At 44.8% G+C, this 23296-nt stretch overlaps 1 protein-coding gene across 18 annotated transcripts in view; it reads left to right on the top strand.

The window, feature by feature from the left end:
• The window catches only part of EPB41L3 (erythrocyte membrane protein band 4.1 like 3), a 320068-nt gene that overhangs the window by 103007 nt on the left and 193765 nt on the right, over window positions 1-23296 (top strand). For 14 of the 18 annotated variants that reach the window (XM_044294322.1, XM_044294318.1, XM_044294324.1 and 11 more), the window contains exon 1: window positions 68-212. The exons of the other annotated variants lie outside the window; for them this stretch is intronic. The gene's annotated coding sequence lies outside the window, so the exon portion shown is untranslated. Of the gene's footprint in view, window positions 1-67; window positions 213-23296 lie in introns of those variants that run through there. 18 annotated transcript variants of the gene reach the window in all.

Raw genomic sequence — 23296 nt, 5'->3', positions numbered from 1 at the left:
CATTGCGGTAATTGGTGGGCTTCCCGTCCTGTGGGCGGAGCTAGTTGCGCTGTGTGGCCTCCCATTGGCTGCGGCGTGCAGTAGAGGGGCGCGCAGTGTGCTGAGGGGTAGCCGCTGCTGCAGCTGCTGCTCTGCTGTGTGCTGGGCCGGGCAGCTGACGCGTGGCTGCGCTCTGTGGTGACCCGATTCTAGCGAGCGGTGCTGAAAGCAAGGTATGTGCCGCGCCGTGCGTCTGCCTGTGCCCTCCGGACCGTGCCTGCAGGCTGCAGCTCGCAGGGTAACGCGAGGTGAGGGTCTGGCCCTACTCCCGCAGCATATGCTTCACTATCAGGTTACCTCCGGATCACTTGGTGAGGTGCGGGGCAGGGGCACGCTGTGCTGCGGGGGGCACTTACCTGCCCTGCTCCCTGGGGGAGCGGGGCTGCTCTCCGGTCACAGAGCTCCATCCAGCTTGTGCTCATCCCCGGCAGCAGCCCGTGGCTCCTGCAATGCGGTGGGTGTGGTGATGTAGTAACTTGGAGATGTGGACCTCTGCAGTGCCAGGCATCCTCACCAGGACATATGGCTTTCATTATGCACAGCTGGACTGGGAGCAGTATATGGAGAGCGAGTGCTAGCTGCTCGTCCAGTGCACAGCATGGGGGCACAGGCCTGGACTGCTTCCCCCATCATTGCATCTTCTCTATTACACAGTTTGCTCCTCTAGAGGCTGAGGCACTTCCAAGTTTACAGAGCAGCCAGCCCATCTTCCCTTACGCCCCATGGCACCATGCACACAATGCTCTGTTCCTTCAAGCATACCCTTATTCATGTTGACCTTTGCAGCCCCCTCCCCAGCTCCTATGGTCTCCTGAGAACGCTGGACCACTTTAACTCCTTCAGTCCTGCTTGATGCTATAGCAGCCCATGTCTGTCGACCCTATGCCTCGATGTACACTGCTGTTTGCTTACTGTATTGCTATGATAATGCGAGTATATATTTGCATATACGTAGAAGTGTGTGTAGAGGGATCAAATAGTATAATCCATGGGTATATGTATTGGTTTACTATTATGTATTTTTAAACTGCCTACTGTAAGATTATGTCACTTTTCTGAAACTTTTGTACCTCGGACCAGTGAATGATGATTACAGCTGCAGGCTGAGGTAGTCCGAATAACCGCACCCAATGTACGGTATCTAAATCTATGTGTGCCCCGTATCATATATAATCTTCGCATATCATAATTCTGTCCAATGGGCAATGCAGGTATCGGATTTAGTAAATGACAGGGCACAATGGATGCAGACAGGGCGCATTGCTATTGCATTGGTGCGGATTGTGCCTGGCATCATTACAGCAGGGTGGGGCACCTAGTGACTGTCTGGATCTTCTGTATGATTTCACGTCTCTAATTAAGTGAATCTGACTGGTCCCTTAGCGGGCAGTGCAGGGAAGTGCTGTATACAGAAGATGGCATCTTTTCCGCATGAGTGACTAAAAGGCTGAAATCGCAGCCACCGTGTCCCCAAAGTCGCCTGCTATTCTAATGTAACATTATAACGTTGTACACTTCTCACCCACAACGCTTCCCCCTACCGTCACCCATTACTAGAAGTCCTTGAGCTGCTCTTGGAAGAAGTCCCTAAATGCGTACTTTACTGCGATGCTGCAGCTTGAAGGGGTCGATTTGCCCCCCTATGGCAGCTGTAATGTCACTTTAGGGAAACTCAAAAAACAATAATATTCACGTTTGTTTTTTAAAACGAGTTTTGCGTTCTCTTATCTCAGTAGGCTGATTTGATTGTCAAATACCCAGGATGTTGCATTAAAACTGAATGCGAAGAAACCCAGATTTTACTGGAGAAACATGTAAATTAAAGGGGTTGTTACTTTCTGGACACTTGTGATCAATGTATAGGTAAGATGATTAGATGGCACTTACTAATGTAGTCTTTACTGTAATTCTTTGCTGTTTGCTATATTTTATAACCCTTGTCACCTTCTGTCCTGTCCCATAAGATGGCCACCAGACACGTCACTCCGCCTCTTCCATTGTAGCACACTGCCCCTCACTGAACGCCCAGCAGTGCAGACGGCAGATGCAGTGAGTGTGGATGGAGGAGACGTCACATGGAGGTGACATGCAGTCCATCAAGAGCCTCTGTGTGGGACGGGACCTCTGTGTGGACAGCACAAAAGGCTTGGCAAACAAGATGCATACCTTAGGAAATACAGAACATGGCACAGAATATAAAAAAAAGGCTATATTAGTATTTGCAATATAGTCAAATTACAAACATATTGGTCAAGAGTCACAAGAAAGTGGACAACCCCTTTAAATTCTGTCTCAAGCTAAGGCTACTTTCACACTAGCGGCACGGACCTCCGGCACACTGTTCCGGCAGGTGTGCTCCTGGACTACCGCTCCGGTCCCATTGACTATAATTGGGTTGGGGCACGGCAGCGCATGGCGAGAGGCTGCCGGAATAAATGTCGGACATGTCGTAGTTTTACTCCGGCAGCCTCATGCCGTGCGCTGCCGGAACCCCGCCCCACCCCCATTATAGTCAATGGGGCCGCAGCGGTAGTCCAGGAGCACACGTTCACTAGCGGCAGGACGGATCCGACAGGCTGTTCCGTCGGGTGAACAGCCTGTCGGATCCGTCCTGCCGCTAGTGTGAAAGTAGCCTAAGTCAACCAATAGCTGGTGTAGAGTTACACAAGAGTGTCGAGCCCTGCGACAAATGTATCATCCACCCTGAGCCCCGGGGGCAGGTCTACCTGTCTGTAGAATGAATAATTCTGCCTCATTGTGTTTCGCCTGTAAAAAAAAAAAAACGCATTTGAAAACGAAACCACGTGCTCACAGCATCAAAGTATAGCCTTAAAAGCCCACCAGCCGCCAGTAAGGCTGAGCATCATACTCACGTCTGCTACTAAGACTAACGAATCCTTCCTTTGTGACATAGAAACCATTTCCCTCCATGGTCCTATTAGTTACAGAAATTGGTGTTTGTCCAGTAAGTAAAAGTTCAGAACGTTTTATTAGCATCTAACAACTATAAGAAAACGGAAATCCATAGTCAGTAGTTAAAGGGTTATTTCCATCACTGACGTCTATGGCTTATCCACAAGACAGGCCATAAATGTCTGATCGGTGCATGCCCCACCTATTTCCAGGACGAAGGTCCCCAACTCCCGCATCAGGGCGGGGAATGAAGCGATTCTTCTCTATGGGAGTTACGGAAACGCCCACCTCTCTTCAGATATTTCTGGCGTCTGCTGAGGTGTCGGGGCACCCCTTATAGCAAAAGTGAAGGGTGACAACCAGTTGTCGGTTTATGGATGCATTTCCAGAAGAAATAACAGAAAAATGGCACAAAAAAAGATTCTCTAGTCTGGTTATTTCATGGGGAAGTATTTACTGAAAGAGACATTTCAGGTCCTCTCTACCACTGATGCTCCTTGCAAGCTGATACCTTTCCCCTACAAAGTACGCCCAGGCTTCATACACCATGCGGTTTACATTGCTCGCAAGCTTTCCAGCATACCAAAGTCGTAATTTTATGAAGAAGAAGTTACCTGTAGGTGGGACCTATATGTCTCGAGTCATTTACCACCAGAAAACTGGAGCACATGAGACCAGACATCTACTCCAGCTCCCTCTCTGGCATAGATGTCGTTTTATGGCGCAGGAAACTCCCAGCGCTGCAGCGGAATTATTGCCTCTCGTTAATTCTGACACATTGTACGCTGGTGGGGTTTGCATTCAGACATATGCCAGTCTTAGTACATTACCCTCCCTGTTTATAGGACTTGGAAGCCCCCTCACCCTTTTTTGACATGTTCCACTAAGTCATGGAAAGTGGCTCAAACACAACCGAATACCTTGTTTTCCAGCAGAAAAGAAATGCGATTAATAGATCCCTTGCCCCAGTGTCTGCAATTCCACCTCATAAAGCAGAACTGGAGGCAGAACTGGATAACCTCCCCATGAGCACTGCAATGCCAATAAATCACGGCACCGCGTCCTGCAGAGGCTCAAACTTCCTAATTGTGGGCTTCTCTCTAGCAATGCAATACCTTAACGAATAATAAAATGTGGGCACAAAATCCGTGCAAACATTTCGTGTGTGTAGTCATTCGAGCTTCTTTTCCGTCTCCGCCATGGAGCCCCCTATATACTGTATATTTAGCATGCGGCTCCAGGCTTCCTGGTGTGACCCTTTAGACTGGGTGACATGGTATCTTGTGTTTTAGGTTTTATTCAACAACTACTAGTCGCCCAGTAACAAAATATCATGTCCTGTCTCCAGCCAGCTCCTACATGCTGGAGTTAAAGCGTCACTTAGTATTAGTAAGAGTGTGTGACACTGCAAGTGACATTCGTGCTCGGAAACACAATGCACTACATTTCTCCCCCCCTCTTCTCGCCAGTAATGACGGACTTAGTATTCCACTCCCATGTAAGTTTCGTTGTCCTTTGTACAAAATTTGCTGGAAAAAACACAATTCATTGCAAATGATCTCTGCTACGGATCCGTTACAGTACTTGGTTTAACAACTATAGTGAGACAAAGAGTTGCTCTAAGGCGTTCTCCGAGCCATTAGGGAGAAGAGTTGAGCTTTCCAGCAAGGAATAATAGACTTGGAAGACGACTGCCCCATTAAAGTCGTGACATGAAATCTGATAGCGTGTGTTTTTTTTCAATTTGGCTGTCCCCAGTATATAGGCAGCTACTGTACTATGGGGGGCATTTATCAATGGCGCTGTTTTTTTCTGTCACTTCTAAGTCTGCCTTTGGCTTCTTGTGCTGCGCCAAATTCATGAGATGGCGCATGGGCTTTATAATGTGTATAATATAATGTATTGAGGTTTGTACACCAGGGGTTACCTGATGTACGTGTGACGTGCCGCAGCATTTTGTGCACTATTTACCATCTATTTTCCGAAACAGACCTTCTGGTTTCACTTCTGAAAGTGGCGTGGGAAGCCTATAGTTACAACATTGTGTGCATATTATCTCGTGCACCGAAACACGTGACAGTCTAATGTCACAAAACCGGCGTCACAGCCTTCATAAATGTCTTTACTAGAGGGAAGGAACAGCAGACATCAAGTTCCTCAGGGTAGCAGGGGCCATCTGTCAGAAACTGCATGAAAAATCGTGAGGCCGCATGGAGATTAGAAGTTTAATGGAAGGAATGGGTACAGTAAGGCAATTGCATGAAAAGGAATTCCATAAAATATTGCAGTTATCAAACTTAAGCCCTTTATGAATAAACATCCCATACTTTTTGCAGGGCTAAGTCCTGTGCTACTTTGAATCTTTTGGTATTCGGTAAGGGCTGTTTCACACGAGCGGATGCCGTGCGTGGCATCCGCTCCGTGAAAGAGTGCCAAGACCCGATGCAGACTGCAGAGGCACGGAGCATTTTCAGTCATGTTAATGCTCCGTGCCTCTGCAGTCTGCATCGGGTTTTGGCACTCTTTCACGGAGCGGATGCCACGCATGGCATCCGCTCGTGTGAAACGGCCCTAACTGTTCCGTAAGGGGAACAGACTGCCGGAATTCACTCTACCTGGTGTACATGCTGGCAGAAAATTCTACATGCAGCAGAAAGCCGGCACATTCGCCACTAAGTGGCCAGATACTATTAGGGTACTTTCACACTTGCGGCAGAGGATTCCGGCAGGCGGTTCTGTTGTCGGAAATTCCTGCCAGATCCGGCAATCCGGACGCAAACTGGCGGATCTGTCTGACAAATGCATTGAAATGCCGAATCCATCTCTCCGGTGTTATCCGGAAAGCCGGATCCGTTTTGCCGGAACACTTAATGCTCAATCCGGCACTAATACACTTCAATGTAAATTAATGCTGATTCCGACAAGTGCTCAGTATTTTTGGCCGGAGAGAAAACTGCAGCACACTGCAGTATTTTCTCCGTCCAAAAAATGTAAGAGGGGCTGAACTGATGTTTCCTGAACGGGTTGCTCTCCATTCAGAATGCATTAGGATCAGTTTTGGATCAGTTTGATTACGATCAGTTTTTTTCCGGTATGGAGCTCCTGTGACGGAAACTCAATACCGGAAAGCAAAAACGCTAGTTTGAAAGTACCCTTACAGTGAAAATGGATCCGGCGGTGTGCAGTGGTATCTGGCTGGGCCGCATACGGTAAACTCCGGCAGTCTGTTCCTCCGCCGGAGACAAAACCACAGATGTGAACCCAGCCTTACTGTATTCGGTGTATGAAGCAGGCTGTCATAAAACAGTAAAAGAATGCTTGTATGAGGATGAGTGCAGCCCAAACACTGCATTGTACAATAGTCTCGATGTGCTGTCCGCTGTATACATTTTATGTCTGTATCTTGTTCCTCCACTTTCCATTGAGTTCCATTAGTCATCTGCATTTAGTTGCTTCCTGTATCTCCCCTCTTCCCCCTCCAAACCCCCCCCCCAAAAAAAATATATGTGTTTATCACATTATGCTTACTTCAGTGGGAGTGGCGCCATCTTGCCGTCTCTCGAGCGCTCGCAGTGAGTGCGACTGACACTTAACTTTACAAGAGACTGGAGATCAGGACGCGTCCTCTGCTGCCTGAGGTTCACATGACTAAGCTTCGCACCACTGCAAAAGACGTGGCGACCTTGCAATTTATCATTAGGTGTATTGAAGGACTCTATTCCTAAATTTATAGTTGCCTCAGATTTTCAGCATATTGTTCTCGGGCCACTTACGTCCTGTAATGTAACAGACAATGCCAATATTTGATGCATGAGATCAGCTAAAAGCTCATGGGGGCAAATGACACACTCTAATACTGACTTATTCCTAAATAAATAAATGACATCAACAACATAGTGGAGGAAATGGCCGCTGTGCTTTATTAAGGGTCACTTAAAATATTTTACAACCATACGTTAAATAAATAAATAACTTTTAAAATACCAACATAACCGGTACCATAAGACCAATAATAAATTAACCATATAAAGACCAAGATCCACTCAGCATGAGCTGAGCGACACTACCCCTCTAATAAAGCCCAGCGACAGATGAACAATGAAAAAATTAGGGGGGGGTGGGACGCTGGTCAGCTCTCCAGGCACTTCTGAGCCAGCTCCGCTGAACCTGGAAATATAAAGGGGGACAGATTCCCGCCGATAATACAGCAACAAATCAGGGAGCTGGAAATCTTCCCCAGCAACCGGCAGCAACCAATCAGCTGCTTCCTTGACACACAGCAGCTGGAAACTTCTGGAATGCAGGTAAGACATTTCTGAGGTGATTTTACCTGAAATAGAAAAAAGGGCGGGAAAAGAGATACAGGGAAAGAAACAAGGCCCTTAAACCTTTATCTTTTCTGCCTAACAATGGTGTCATTGCCCCCATGTCTCCCCCCAAGCTAGACGCTCTGGTGGGGTCAATTAATTCTATCCACCATGGCCACTTCATCAGTAAAGACTTTGATTGGTGTCCTTTTGGAATATAGATATTTCTGTGGCCAGACCCTCCTTCTCTGCTTTGACTGATCAGGCTGTGGCAAAGCAGCGAGGGAGGGGCTGCCCATAGAAAGGGCGGAGCTTGGGTGCAAGAAGAGCATTGGTGATGCCCTCCTTGCACCTAATTTGCATATTAAGAAAAGATGTCATGACTCGGGAATGGAACCTTAGATCTTTCTCAGGTGAACCACAGCTATGTGTCTATGCAAACAGTTTGATAAGGAGGTCGCTGGTGACAGACTTCCTTTAAACAATGGTCGCCCTGCAATGACTTAGTGTCACTTGTAATTACAATCTAGTTTTTACTGTGTTTTCCTTTGACAATTACAACCAGCCTAAAATTTTCATTTGTTATCCTCAGTTGTGTAAGTAGGTGGCATTGGTGAAATAGGGGACTTGCCATGAAAGAATTAGTTCTTCTCAGAAGCAATGATAAATTATTAACCCTAATGCAAAATGTTTCTGATTATTAAATGAAGACTAATTCTAAACCCTGCAAATGGGACATATGTTTTGGCTTGCATTAGGGATCGACCGATTATTGGATTTACCGATATTATCGGCCGATATTCATGATTCATCTAACCTTGCCGATAATGCGTCTAGCCCTGCTTGCTTATAAGGAAACATGGCGCTTGGCGCGTGCCGCCATGTTCAGTGGCCAGAGTCAGTGGAGAAGGAGGGATGGAGGGAATCCCTCCCTCCTATGACGTGACCGCCGCAGAGCCCAATAAAATAAGTCGTCTTTGAAGCTGCCCGCACCACTGCCACCAATGAATGTCTAGCTAATATTAAAGCAGGAGGAGCGACAGGTGAGGGTTTACCGCTGCGCCGTCTCTGCTAGTGAGCTCGGCGAACGGCAACAGCATCCTCCTCCTGTGTGTCCTCCCCAGAGTCAAGCAGCCAGCATAGCAGGTGCCTGGCTACTGTGCCCTGTGCCACCAATGATAATTTTGATACAAATACCCGCCTCCTGTATCTGTATTAAAATGTAATTATCATTGGTGGCGCAGTGAGCCCCCCCCCAGTATTATAGATTAAAGTAATTGGCGGCAGTGGCCACAGGGTCCCCTCTTCTTTGGTGGCAGTGGCAGCTTCTGATCGGAGCCCCAGCATTGTAATCCTGGGACTCCGATCGGTTACCATGACAGCCAGCCCTGGCTGCCATGGTGATCTCCCTGCTGCTGTGTGCGCTATGCACAGGGCAGCAGGGAGAGTGTGAGATCCTAGTCACCCTAATACAGCTCTATTAGGGTGAATAGGGAATATCGGTATAAGTTATCGGCCTGAAAGTTCACAGGTTATCGGTATCTGCTCTAAAAAAATCAATATCGGTCGATCCTTAGCTTGCATACAATAGTGGACATTTATCAAGATTGGCGATCCATCTACCAGTCTTGATCTCCCTGCACATGCGTGAGATGCAGGCGCCTTTTAACAAATAAGGCACATCTCTGCCCTGTCGTGCTCCAGAAACTGAAGTCTATGCCAGCTACAGGCTGGCGCTGACTTCAGCTATAACTTCTACCACTTTCTGGCGACAGTTATAGTAAATGCAGTGGCCGGGGCTTCGTACCTCTGATAAGCTCCACCCCTCTTTCCTTCAGAAAAGTGGAGAAAAGTCTAAAAAATGCAGATGGAACACAGACTTAAAACACGGTCATGTGCACGAGGCTTTAAGATTACATTCCATTGCTGCGGCACCCTTTATATAGTGCATCAGAAGGATTTTTGTAAATTATTGTTTTAGGAGCAATAAAAAGCCATTGTGGACACAGAGCGAACGCCTGGATCTGCGCAGTAGCTGTGTGCTTCATTCGCCAGTAATGTCTCTGGGGAGGCTGAAGGCTGGAGAGTCATTGTGTACTTAGCTTCTCTATTGGTTTTCATTACGTTGTGGAGATGGTTCAGAAAACCTATTGCGGTTAATTGTTTTATTAGTAGTGAAATGGCTGCTAAAACAGCAAAACATATTAAAGGGGATAAGTCACCAGCGAAAGCCCTTTAACTGCCATCTATAAGATGCCCTCAATAAAGGGGATTTACTTTTCAAGCGGCCTAGGCAGCCAGAAAGCATGATATTTGCCCGAAACTTGATTGAGGGAGCTTACCTTACCTTTTCTATGTGTGTTTTTTAAATTGAATTCTACTGTTTGAAGGATTTTATTGACAGGTCACTAAAGTTAGGGGTTATAGGCTATAATAAATGAAACTGGTATCTTAAAAAAGTGAAAAAACTGAGTATGTGTGTATATATATATGGTGTTTCTCACTTCAGCAAATGGCAGCAGTGGCCATAACTCCTGGATACGAGCAGGCTATAATGTGATGGAAAAATGAATCCAGCCAGCAAAGGAGGCAATATGGATCACAATACATTAGTAAGTGCCTGACAAATGCCATTTGCTGAGGTGAGACAACCCCTTTAGGCCCCCTACACATATGTCCGGCTCAGTTCCTCTTCGACATGAAGTAGAAAACACTTGAGAAGAATTGATCCCATAGTTTTCCATGGTTTTGTGCACATACATCAGTTGTGATGCTGGACGTCAATTAGCGCTGGACAGCAAAACACTGCATGTCAGTGTACAGACGCCGGATCTGTGCCCTGAAGTGTAGTGTACATATATCAGTTGTGTCCAGCTCCATCATAAAACAACCGGCCAGGTACAACTGATCTGTCAGCAGATTTGTACCTATGAAACTGGCTGACCTGTTGCATGTGCACTTGGCAGCTGAAGCTATCTCTGTTCATATGTGCCCGCATTGCTGAGAAAAAAGATGTTTTAATATACGAAATTAGCCTGTAGGAGCAATCAAGGCGTTGCCATTACACCTAGAGGCTCTGCTCTCTCTGCAACTGCTGTGCCTTCTGCACTGACAGGACCAGGCAGGGGTGATGATATTTTGTCTGTCTGGTCCTGTCAATCACAGTTCAAAGGGAGCAGCAAGAGCCTCTAGGTGTAACAGCAACGCCCCCATTGCTCCTAGAGGCTCATTTGCATATAATAAAACCTCATTTTTCTCAGCAGTGTGGGCACATATGAACATGGGGCCAACACAGATGCCTTCAGCTGCCAGGCGCACATCTAACAGGTCAGCCAGTTTCATAGGTACAAATCTGCTGACAGATGCCCTTTTAATTTGGCATTTGGCTATAAATGTCTATAATATTTTATTCAGTCCGATTTCCTGTTAGGGTTCATCCACATGGGATGGAAACTACAGCGGAAAAGTCTGCTGCAGGTTTTGCTAAGGTTATGTAGCAAAAGAATTTATGGCTGTGGATTTCACCCTCTCCATTGCAAACAAAGGGTGAAAAATTGACATAAATGGACATACTGATAATTCCCTATACAGTATCCCTCATGATACAATATTATCGTTACTGGGCCATCATAAGTTGAAACTAGACTCAACATACAATGCCTCAGACCCAGATCCAACCAATCAACACGGCCATTTCACTGGTTAAATACCTTTACTGTCTAGTAGCTCCTCTGTGGTACTAAATGTTCTGTACTGCCCCCTGTCTGTACCTGGATGTCCTACTCCTTTGGACACCAGTTAAGCTGCGCCTCCATTTAATTTTTCTGGTACATGTATTTACTATGTAAAACCCTGAAAGAAGCTCCTGCCCTCACCATAGAAAGTCCTTTACTGCTGCCAGCATCTATTACTGTATTTCACTTTAAGGACTTGCTTTATCTGTCTTGGGTTATCTGCTTATTTTTCTTAAAACTTCACATTTTTTGGGATGACATTTTGGGGCTTTGGAAGCAATTACTTATTTTCCATAAAGTTATGGACTCAAGTTACAATGGTTTCAACTTACAGTGGTTGCCCGGGAACCAATTAATATTGTAACTTGAGGGAGCACTGTACACACTGCATGTCAATTTACACTGTGGTTTTTGTATGCCTAAAATTTAATCTGCTGCATATTCGCCATATGTGAACGTACAAACAGCACCTACTGAGTCCCAGGGTTTTAGGAAATGCCAAGTGGTGATCTGATCTTAATAGTTTTGTGTGTTATGGGGCTCCTACCTGGATACTGTCACTCCCCAGGGTTAGGCTCCGCAGCATGCAAGGGAGCTGTAGTTGGAGGAATAAGTCGAATCCAGGTGTGGTAAAGTTTAACGGTTTTACCTGAATAAACTTGTGTTATCTAAACAATGCTAGATCTTTCTCTTGGCTCCAGCAGGCTAAGGGTAAACTGGCAGGTGAACTTGGATACCTTGTTTTTTTCTCTCTCTGCTATGCTAATCCCTGGTTTCAGTCAGGTTACTGGACTTTGACAGTTCTGGTACCTTTGAGCCCTGGTGCTCTACAAGCTGCTTCCCCTGGAAGGCTCCTGCTGCAGGATGGGGGGTGTTCCCCTCACTACGCCGTATTGTCTCTTCTCCTTCCAACTCTCAACACCACTATAGCTTCCTGTATCCTCACCCTTGGTAGGAAGCAGGGCTAGCTAGCCTACTTCTGCCTAAAAGGGGGAGAATGGAATGGGAAGTTCCATTATATCTAAAGATCTCTCTCTGCCAGATATACTGCCACTTTTTGGACAACCAAGTACTTTGCGTGAAATACAATACATAAATTACATAGCAATATTGTTAAGGCACAATATCTAAGGACCTGGAATGAAATACACAGATTACATTATTGGTTAGCCTATTAGAGACAGTAGCAGGTTGTCGGAATAATAGTGCCTGTTCTAGGGTACTAGATCAAGTTAATGGGTCCGCATCCGACCCGCAAAAAATGCAGATCGGATGCGGACAAAAAATATGTATGTGCATGAGCCCTTCCATGCAGTATGTTTCTTCACCCCAAAATACACAGCACATGAACAATCTGGATAACTATTTTATTGATTACATATCAAATAACATTTAAAAACCAGTAGCTGCGGCATCCATATACAAAAGAAAATAACCACTAGGGATATATATATATATATATATATATATATATCTTAGAAAAGACCCATTGACTAGTACTAATATGTAGTGCCCATCCCTACCGTATTATGTTTCTTTCTTCATGCCTTATAGATGTGATTCAGGCATTCCTCATTTGCAGCTTCTCATGTAAAACTAGTAATAGTTTGTATATGAAAGTTTAGTGAAAGTAGTCGAGATGTTTGTCCACAACCCATATTGAGATCTTAAGGGCCTTTTTTATACATGAGCTGATTATCGGCCGAACAAGTGTTTTTGATAATCGTCTCGCGCACATGGCCCTGCTATTAGCCGGGAGCAAACACTTGTTTGTCGGCGGATTGCTTCTTTTCTGCAGCAATAGAACGGAATGTCTCTAGGCGCTACCTGTCCCCATGTAAACGGGGGATATGCTGCTGGTGATGATGGAAACTCATGAACGCACGCACAGTCGGAGGTTATGAACCCACACTATGCGCCAGTGTAAAATCTCCTTTTGTGCCAATCGACAGCACATTATTTTTATTCTCCAAAGACATACTGATTGGGAAGTCAGATTGTGAGCCCCATTGGGGACAGTTGGGGACTCCAGCTTTGTACAACTTTGTAAGTGTATGAAGCAATAATACAGAACCCATAGAAGCTCTGTATATCTCTGAACACTTCCTCCTTTGTTCTGTGCCATCCTGTCGGTGAACCTTGATATACCGACACATTTCATGATGAGTTCTCTGTCATAATTAATTGTGTTCTAGAGCAATGTTTCTTCACCTGCAATATGCCTTATCCAAGGAGTACACACCACAGATCCAGGGGATACACGGCAAGCACCCTCATTATCCACACCAGGTGGTTAGTATGTACTTTCCCATGAGCAGAAGGCTGAGCTGCCAAGATGAGGATAAACGACCTCCCCCAGTGCCCTTAGTGTCAACTCCCAGTCGGTCTGCTGCTCCCACTGCCGCATATGCAGAGATAGCTCCAGAAGAGCCAGCGATGCCATGGCAGCATAGGAGAGAGAAGGGGAATGGCACTGGATCTGAACACAGAACGTGGCGCAACGGGGAAGTGGGCGAGTTACACTCACTAGTTTGCATGGCAATCTTCTGAATGAAACTTGTTCCACAGCAGTGTTCATGGATTTATTGATGTCTCATTAAACAACCTAGTCTCCTAGTTCATAATACACAGTACAAAGTAGTTTAGTTTTGGTAATTGTGCCATCCATAGTACCAATAATACCAGCCATAGTGCTTCTAGCTGAATGGCTAATCTGTCCAGATAGTTACTCAGCAATAATTCCGCCCTTCTGCTTAATTTTGCAGATTTGCCATTCTACAGCTTTCAAAACATGGTAGCATGTGGGGGTATGCTGGAGATCAAACTACATATACAGGTCCTTCTCAAAAAATTAGCATATTGTGATAAAGTTCATTATTTTCTGTAATGTACTGATAAACATTAGACTTTCATATATTTTAGATTCATTACACACCAACTGAAGTAGTTCAAGCCTTTTATTGTTTTAATATTGATGATTTTGGCATACAGCTCATGAAAACCCAAATTTCCTATCTAAAAAAATTAGCATATTTCATCCGACCAATAAAAGAAAAGTGTTTTTAATACAAAAAAAGTCAACCTTCAAATAATTATGTTCAGTTATGCACTCAATACTTGGTCGGGAATCCTTTTGCAGAAATGACTGCTTCAATGCGGCGTGGCATGGAGGCAATCAGCCTGTGGCACTGCTGAGGTGTTATGGAGGCCCAGGATGCTTCGATAGCGGCCTTAAGCTCATCCAGAGTGTTGGGTCTTGCATCTCTCAACTTTCTCTTCCCAATATCCCACAGATTCTCTATGGGGTTCAGGTCAGGAGAGTTGGCAGGCCAATTGAGCACAGTAATACCATGGTCAGTAAACCATTTACCAGTGGTTTTGGCACTGTGAGCAGGTGCCAGGTCGTGCTGAAAAATGAAATCTTCATCTCCATAAAGCTTTTCAGCAGATGGAAGCATGAAGTGCTCCAAAATCTCCTGAGAGCTGCATTGACCCTGCCCTTGATAAAACACAGTGGACCAACACCAGCAGCTGACATGGCACCCCAGACCATCACTGACTGTGGGTACTTGACACTTGACTTCAGGCATCTTGGCATTTCCCTCTCCCCAGTCTTCCTCCAGACTCTGGCACCTTGATTTCCGAATGACATGCAACAGTCCAGTGCTGCTTCTCTGTAGCCCAGGTCAGGCGCTTCTGCCGCTGTTTCTGGTTCAAAAGTGGCTTGACCTGGGGAATGCGGCACCTGTAGCCCATTTCCTGCACACGCCTGTACACGGTGGCTCTGGATGTTTCTACTCCAGACTCAGTCCACTGCTTCCGCAGGTCCCCCAAGGTCTGGAATCGGTCCTTCTCCACAATCTTCCTCAGGGTCCGGTCACCTCTTCTCGTTGTGCAGCGTTTTCTGCCACACTTTTTCCTTCCCACAGACTTCCCACTGAGGTGCCTTGATACAGCACTCTGGGAACAGCCTATTGGTTCAGAAATTTATTTCTGTGTCTTACCCTCTTGGTTGAGGGTGTCAATGATGGCCTTCTGGACAGCAGTCAGGTCGGCAGTCTTACCCATGATTGCGGTTTTGAGTAATGAACCAGGCTGGGAGTTTTTAAAAGCCTCAGGAATCTTTTGCAGGTGTTTAGAGTTAATTAGTTGATTCAGATGATTAGGTTTAGGCTACTTTCACACTAGCGTTCGTCGGTCCGCTCGTGAGCTCCGTTTGAAGGAGCTCACGAGCGGACCCGAACGCCTCCATCCAGCCCTGATGCAGTCTGAATGGATGCGGATCCGCTCAGACTGCATCAGTCTGGCGGCGTTCAGCCTCCGCTCCGCTCACCTCCGCACGGACAGGCGGACAGCTGAACGCTGCTTGCAGCGTTCGGGTGTCCGCCTGGCCGTGCGGAGGCGTGCGGATCCGTTCAGACTTACAATGTAAGTCAATGGGAACGGATCCGCTTGAAGATGTCACCATATGGCTCAATCTTCAAGCGGATCCGTCCCCCATTGACTTTACATGGAAAGTCTGAACGGATCCGCGCAGGCTACTTGCGCACTTGCGAAATTTTTTAAAGTTATTAATGCAGACGGATCCGTACTGAACGGAGCCTCCGTCTGCATTAATATGATCGGATCCGTTCAGAACGGATCCGATCAAGCGCAAGTGTGAAAGTAGCCTAATAGCTCGTTTAGAGAACCTTTTCATGATATGCTAATTTTTTGAGATAGGAATTTTGGGTTTTCATGAGCTGTATGCCAAAATCATCAATATTAAAACAATAAAAGGCTTGAACTACTTCAGTTGGTGTGTAATGAATCTAAAATATATGAAAGTCTAATGTTTATCAGTACATTACAGAAAATAATGAACTTTATCACAATATGCTAATTTTTTTAGAAGGACCTGTATAGCATATACGGTTGTCCTGATATTATATTTGTGTATGCAGAATGTATGTACCAAGTGTGGCCTCCATTACATCCCCTGCCACAAGGAGACATTATTCTGTATGAGGGGGCCACAAGGAGACATTATTCTGTATGAGGGGGCCACAAGGAGACATTATTCTGTATGGGTCAGCCACAAGGAGAAATTACACTGTATGGGGCCCACAAGGAGAAATTATACTGTATGGGGCAGCCACAAGGAGACGTTATAATGTATGGGGGCAGAAACAAGGAGACATTATACTGTATGGGGCAGCCACAGGGAGACATTATACTGTATGGGGCCCACAGGTCTTGTGGCCACCATACAGTAATGTCTTCTTGCTCATGTATGGGGGACTCATTATTCCCTGCTATTAGAGATCAATGTGCTGACACCCTCCGTGACCCGGCCCGGTTATATTCTATGTTTTAGGGTCTCTCACTCCTCTTCCTCTGGGCTGGACACTTTTTGCAAGCCAGGAATCAGGTGAAATGGCGAGGAGGGAGTCTGGGGAGAAATTTCCAGCTGCCGCCTTGCTCTGCCTATGATTCTGGCGTCAGATGTCGGTTGGCGGAGCGTTTGAATATAGGAGCAAGGATATGCAGGGGGCCACTGCTGTTGGAAGCAATGTGTTTCTATTCAGTGGTATGCAGAGACGAGCAGATTTAGAAGCAGTCAGCACACATGACCGCTCATATGACGTCACAAAATACAGCAGTTATTAGCAAACAGCGATATTGCTATTTCCTAATACTGCGGTATATCGTTGCGACCGGTATATCGCTCAACCCTAGTTCCTACAAGTGCTTGTTCACGATTATCTGTCCGATTGTCGACCAGTGTAAAGAGGCCTTTTATTTCACACTGCAGTCTGGACACTGATGTACATCTGGGTTGTGGTGTCAGCATACCCCACTGTTCACATCTGTCCACCATGTGGCAAAACTGAAAGCTAGCTGAAAGGGCTGAGGGCTAATTGAACCTGATCTATCTCAGGCTGTATAGCAGCTAGAGATACGAGACATGTATTGTTTTAAAGCTGAGAATCTTGCGACGCTAGGTTTGCAACAGCTGGAGAGAGCACATTTAGAAACCAGGTTGGTAGTGACAGCTTTTGATATATGGAGCTCTAACTTCTCCCAGCTGTATCCTGGGCTGTATTGTGGTCCAAATTGCTTAAATTCTTAGCTTTAAACAAGACCTGTCTACTGATGTGCCACCCGGCATGGACGTATGAGATATGTACTTGGCAGCAAAATAGTTAAACAGACCTTGGAACATTGATTTGGGATATAAACCGAATCTACACCTATCCACAGCTTTTTGGGAAATTCTTTTTCGTTTTGCTGGTTGCCATAGCAGCTGGTGAACCTTGAGGGAGAAGAGTACATCTCCCACTAATGGCAGCTAGGCATTATGTTCACACCTAGCAGATTTGTTGCAGAAATGTTTGTGACTGAAAATCAGTGATCTGAATGGGATAGTTTTAGCCGGAAGCACATGGCAAGCCTCGTTCAGATAAATGCAAATTTGTTGCATTTCTGCAACAAATTTGCTGTGGCTTAATATACCCTAACGGAGACAACCTGATTATAGTAATGATGGTGCAAGCTATTTTGTTGTAAGCAAGTAGACAATGTCAGAAATAAATGCTGTATCGTAATAAATCATCTTTGCACTAAACCTGACTTATCAAAATAAGTGATTATTTTATTCCATGTGAAAGAATAAGTCAACTATAATTCCTTGCTTTAGCCAAAGGGGAAGTGATTATAATTAGAAATATGCCAGTGTTAATATTTCAGCAACGATCAAACTGTATTTACCTACACATTTAATTTGTATTGTACACTGCAGGCAAAATGTCCTCAAGGGGAAGGTTATTTGAGACGCTCCTCCAAGAAAGGAGTTTTTTTACATTGACATCTACGTGTGCATCCTTTGTTTATGCCGCATTTTCTCCCTGCTTTCCTGCAGATGTGGTGCTGCAGTGAATGTGATTTTATTTTACTCTTTTAGCACAACACAGGAAAAAAGGCAGTTTTTTAGGGATGGCTAAAAAAAACTATAATAAAAACTACTGGATACTCTAATTATTCTATGTCATTTATTTTTCAAATAAACAATGGGTGGATGGTTTTCTGGTTATAATTTTTGGAAGTCACAGCATATATAACAGTTCCTGCTCAGTCTTTAGCTCTCTCTCTGTCTGGACTTTTAGCACAGTCAAGAGTCTCTCTTAACACTCTGTAACACCAGCAGTCTATCCCAGCAGAGTTGATGTTCAGGGCTTCTCGTATTTTACAAATCAGTGCGCTGCTGCTCTGTTTGCATGTTTATCTAGGCCTATGAGGAGAGCTATCATTCCAGTCCTCCACCTGTTAGTGTAATGAGGATTACCTTGCAGATAAATCCTTCTCTGTGCAGATTCTTATTTTTCTACACTTGTCTCTGTTTGTCCTTTGTGGATATGAGATGCACCACAATGCCTAAGAAGCAAACACTTCTTAATAATTGTGGCAGATTTTGGACCATCAATGTGCCGGAAAGGAAATCTACTTTCAGGTATAATATGTATTGTTTTTTTACAGGGTAGTGAGGGTGTTGGAAACGGGGCAATAGTCACAAATTTTGTCACAAACCAGGACTTGCACTAAAATTTGCAACGTTTCTATATCAGAAAACTGGCTTAGAAGCTTAATAAATCCCGCCTTTTGTATTTAATTTTCAATGGCAAAATGCTGCCAAAACTTCAGATTTTTTTTGTTTGAAAATAATAAAAAATATCCTTATTGAAAGAAGGCCCCCATACATAATACATATAAGACTAGATCCATTAAAGGGAACCTGTCACCGGGACTTTGTGTATAGAGCTGAGGACATGGGTTGCTAGATGGCCGCTAGCACATCCGTAATATCCAGTCCCCATAGATCTGTGTGCTTTTATTGTATAAATAAAACAATTTGATACATATGCAAATTAACCTGAGATGTGTCCTGTACGTGAGATAAGTCAGGGACAGGACTCATCTCAGGTTAATTTGCATATGTATCAAATCGTTTTTCTTACACAATAAAAGCACACAGAGCTATGGGGACTGGATATTGCGGATGTGCTTGCGGCCATCTAGCAACCCATGTCCTCAGCTCTATACCCAAAATCCTGGTGACAGGTTCCCTTTAATGACTAACAATTTCTTGACTGTGCTTCCACTTGGCAATTGGCTACACACTGGTGTGGTATGCGGCCACCAACATAGTGGGGTTACACCCTAAGTCCAATTTACATCAGCCTAGGATCAGGGCAATTATCTGGGATACCAATTTTACAAAAGCTTGTCCCCAATAATTGCCTCATCTCGATGTGCCAGAGATCTCTCAAGAAACAAGCAAAGCGCTCGTTTGTCGGTGGTTACATTTTTAATGTGCATAAATTCATGGTTTGCCGGTAATCTCCTGAAAGCAAACAATCAATCTGTATGGGGACGATCAATAACAGTAATGATCTCTCCTCCCCATATAGATCTGATGTGTCAGGAATAGGGTTGTCACGATACCAAAATTTTGATTCTATTTCTATACCATAAAAAAGTATTGCGATACTCGATACCATTCGATACCACGCAAATAAAATAAAACACCAAAAAAGCTGTGTGCATTCCGCATTTTATGGAACGTCCGGCCCATAATAGAACAGTCCTATCCTATTTTTGGGGGGGACAAGGTGACACGTTTTTTTTTTTTTTCTGTTACGGCTTTCACCGCATAGGAGGTTTTTAAAATATTTCATTAGTTCACACTTTTTTGGACATGGCGATATGCAGGGTGGATTTGATTTAAATCAAACAGATTTTAATCACGATTTAAATCACTAGTCAGAGAGGCTTGATTTAAATCATAGTTTTCTACATAAAGACGAATTCTTGCTGGTATAACTTATAATTTGCAAGTAGATGAAGATTTTTAGAATAACTTTTCATATTAGGTTGATTCTGTATTCATAAGTTTGTAGAAGTTAGGATTAAGGTATTTTTCTCAACTCTATTCATGTTATAACATTTTTGCTGTGAAGAAGAGGCATGTGATCTCTGCTGAGTCAAATTCAGTTTTGAGAACTGCAAAAGTAAACCAAGCATCTGTGATAATATCTTGTAGGCAGAGAAACTGCCCAATAATCTTACAAAAACCTCTGGAAGAGCATGACCTTGTGAACAGTGATGGCCAGTTCGCATTGTTCGCCCGCGAACACATGCGGGCTGCCATCTTTTTTCACAAGTCCGACGATGCACAGGTAAGCCCTTACCTGTGCGCGAGCAAGTCTGAAATCAAATGCGGTCACCTGGAGCAGGCATTTCCGAGAACAGCCCGATGAAGGCCCCCGGTGGCTGTTCTCGGAACTGCCTGCTTTCGGTGACCGCATTTTATTTCAGACCGGCTTGCGCACGGGCACAGGTAAGGGCTTACCTGTGCATTGCCGGACTTGTGAAAAAAGATGGCAGCCCGCATGTGTTCGGTGGCGAACAATGCGAACTGGCCATCACTGATTGTGTATGGATTAATGGAATTTGTTTACCCAAAAATTTAACATATACAGCCTTATTCTACATGATTAAAAAACTAATCTTTATTTCGTGATGGAATAACCTTTGGATGGTAATATATGTTCCACCCTGGCGATATGTATTAAATTTAATTTTTATTTTTATATATTTTATATGTAAAATTGGGAAAGGGGGGCGATTTAAACTTTTTAGTAATTTTTTTTTTTTTTTTTTTTACTTACTCTCCCCCTTAGGGGTTAGAACCTGGGATCTTTTAATCCCTTGTCCTATTCACCCTAATAGAGATCTATTAGGGTGAATAGGACTTTACAGTCTCCCTGCTGCCGTGTGCATAGTACACACAGCAGCAGGGAGCTTACCATGGCAGCCAGGGCTTTAGTAGCGCCCTGGCTGCCATGGTAACCGATTGGAGCGACTTCACTGCTGGGGCTCCGATCAGAAGCTGCCACTGCCACCAATGAGGAGGAGGGAACCCTGTGTGCCACCAATGAATATAACAATGAAGGGGGGGGGGCCTGTGGCCACTGCGCCACCAATGATTATACTTTACAATACTGGGGTTAAGGGGGCGCCCTGCGCCACCAATGAATATAATTAACACATTAATTTAAGTGTAGGCAGCGGGTGCCGGCAGCGGTATCGCATACCCGGCTCCCGCCCTCTATGACACGGTGCTGCGATCCCCAGCAGTTAACCCCTCAGGTGCCGAACCTGAGGGGTTAATTGTCAGGATCGTAGCTCTCTGTCATAGAGGGCGGTGCCCGGTATGCGATACCGCTGCCAGCACCCGCTGCCTACACTTAAATTAATGTGTTAATTATATTCATTGGTGACGCAGTGGCTGACTGCCTCCTTCTCCACTGTGCTGCTGAGAGCATGTGCCATCTAACAGATACTAATTAGTTAAATAGTAAGACCAGGTATCGTATCGATCCGGGTCTAAAAGTATCGATTGGGTATCGAAACTTCAATACCCGGTGCAACTCTAGTCAGGAATTCATTCTGCCAACCAGTATGCATTGCTATGCCGACCAGCCAAATCCTGACTTGACTTGTCTTGTGTGAGTGGAAGCTGAGCAAATCAATCCCAGGGCTAGGTGACAAATTTTAGACTGCTGTTTCCTGATTGAATTGACTGGGAATTTGTTTGCATCTCATGCACATGCCACCAATGTTATCTGACCATTCCAGCCCAGAACATAGATTAATATCCAATTCCATTGTACCTTGTATTAACTTTTCTGTTGAACTGACTACTGGCTTGCCTCTGGATTTACCCTATGTCTACTGTTCCTGCTTATATTGACTTTCCTGGTAACTGACCTTCTACAGCAGGCATGCTCAACCAGCCCTCCAGCTGTTGCAAAATACAACTCCCAGCATGCCCGAACAGCCTACAGCAGGGCATTGTGGGAGTTGTAGTTTTAGAACAGCTGGAGGGCCGCAGGATTAACTCATTTACTGCACTGACTGTGTCTATCTCTCCTAGTTTAAGGCCCTGCTTGGTGACTTTTTTTTTTACCTTTCTGCGTACCTTTCTGCTCATTCTGGCTAGTGTACCCTCATCAGTTTTATGCTATCAACTCCACAGACGTAACCTGGTTCCCCAGCAGCAAAATCCATTTGGTCTTGTGGTGGGCTCTGATGAAGAACCTAGGGGTAGCCTTAGCTTCCTACCATCTGGAAGGATTTTGGAAGACTGGTTGCAGCTTTGGGTTTCACTGGCTATGCTCTGGAAGGTGACCTTAGTATTCCCTAACAAGATAATTGCTACATGTAAATGCAGCTATCATCTCTGCTGAACAATCAGACAATAGTTCATTCCTGATCATTGCCTATATATTGGCTTTGTGAAGGAGATCATAGATTGGTTGAAACCACTGAACTATAGGTGTTTTCCAGGAGTTTTATACTGATGGCCTATCCTCTGTCTAGGTCATCAGTATCTGATCTATGGGGGTGTGACACACTGGACACCAGATGATAAGCTGCCTGAGAAAGCAGCAGAGCTCACAGTTGTGCCGCAGCCACCTCTTTGCTTGCCAAGCACAGCACTGTACATTGTATAGCAGCTGTGCTTGGCTTAGCAGTTCAGACCCATTCACTTCAATTAGGCTGAGCTGCTCTTAGGTTATGTGATCGAGGAACGTGACACCACTTTGCCTATGAAAAGCTGAGAGAAGGCCGCAGTTCTACTTCGAGCGCCAGTACCTTCTCAAACAGCTGATCAACAGGGGGGGCGGGTGTCGGACCTCCACTGATCAGAGACTGATGACCTATAATTTATACTTTTATATCTTTGCTTTTTTCACCTGCTGTGAATACCTATGGGTACAGGTAGGGAGGTGCTATCAGTGTCTGACAGCTATCTCTTATGCACATAATGCTATCAATCACTGATAACTCCTCCCTGTAAATGTATAAATTACAGGTTTTACAGAATTTTTTTACCCACAAAACTTTAAATTAATCTGCTCGGCTTCTCCTGCTCTGTCGTGTTGAGATTGCATTGCATTTTGTCTTGACAGGCCCTCTATAAAGATTGACAGAATTTAACTACTTGGTGTTTAGGTTTCCATTCATTTTATCTAAATGTCCCTTCCTTGCTGGGTAAACATTCATAAAATGTAATCATGGGACAATTATCGCATTCATTTTATCATGTTTTATTAACAAGATCATTGTACAGATATGTGTTTGTTACGTAGTGGAAGTTAGACATGTCACGAGAGTCTTGGAAAGCTAACTACAGTAAACATTGTAGTAAAAATAGCTGCTTATTGTAGAAGAGGGCAGCGAGCCAGTGGGATTGGATAT

The sequence above is a fragment of the Bufo gargarizans genome, chromosome 5 (assembly GCF_014858855.1).
Source record: "Bufo gargarizans isolate SCDJY-AF-19 chromosome 5, ASM1485885v1, whole genome shotgun sequence".
Taxonomy (NCBI): domain Eukaryota; kingdom Metazoa; phylum Chordata; class Amphibia; order Anura; family Bufonidae; genus Bufo; species Bufo gargarizans.
This window is presented reverse-complemented; position numbering and strand designations above follow the sequence as displayed.